A 1,066-nucleotide genomic window follows, 5' to 3' on the forward strand; every position below is an offset into this window, starting at 1 on the left:
TAGTTTATTCATGAAACTTGAGCTCAGTATGTGTTGTGTGTTAATGGTAAGTAATGCCAAATTATTGTAATAAATAAGTCAGTGGTCTTCAATTTTGATTTTGCATTATAATTACTTGGGAAATTTTTGTAATATACCACTTATAGAACCACAGTCAAAGGTGTGTTTCAATTATCTGGCTTGGAACAAAGGTACTGGAATTTTTTAAGGTCTATGAGAGATTCTAATTTTCATCCAGGACTGAAGACCGCCAATAAAAAGTTTAGGTTTTCAAAGCAATCAGGTGAGTTCACATTTTCCAAAATATAATTTTTACTTGCTGTATGGGCCACATTGATATGAATTGTCTGTGTTCTCATTCAAATATCATCTTGAATTATTGTTTTCATAATCCCCCATGTATCATGGGAAGTACCACATGGAGGTAATTGAATCATGGGGGTGGTTTTCTCCATCCTGTTCTTGTGATAATGAATGAGTCCCGTGAGATCTGATGGTTTTATAAGCACCTGGCATTTTCCCTACTTTCACTTCTTTCTGTCATTTTGTGAAGAGGGATGTGTTTGCTTACCCTTCTGCCATAATTGTCAGTTCCCTGAGGCCTCCCCAGCCATGCAGAACTGAGTCAAACCTCTTTTCTTTCTAAATTATTGTCTCCTGCAGTCCTTTACAAGCAGCATGAGAACTGATTAGTACACCTTCTGAACCTTATTCTACATTCATACAATGGAAATATTAATGTATTGATTAAATACAAGAAAAGTTATTTAAACATATTGTGGATGTCACTGTTATTGCCATTATTGTTGACAGTATTATTACAGAAAACCTGGGGGTAGTGGCTAATACCTGTAGTCCCAGTAATTTGGGAGACCAAGGAGGGAATATCACTTGAGGCCAAGAATGCTTCCCCTTCTTAAGCCTTTCCAGAGACCCTTTAAAAGGCAGAACCTCTAACTCCATCTCACATCAATTATAGGCAGTCACCCTATTTGTTTTATTTTTAATGCACATCAACACCTGTTCTCATCTCACTTGCTTTCTTTCTCTCTCCCTCTCTTTGTCT

This window comes from Cebus imitator, unplaced genomic scaffold (genome assembly GCF_001604975.1).
Source record: "Cebus imitator isolate Cc_AM_T3 unplaced genomic scaffold, Cebus_imitator-1.0 Scaffold337, whole genome shotgun sequence".
Taxonomy (NCBI): Eukaryota; Metazoa; Chordata; class Mammalia; order Primates; family Cebidae; genus Cebus; species Cebus imitator.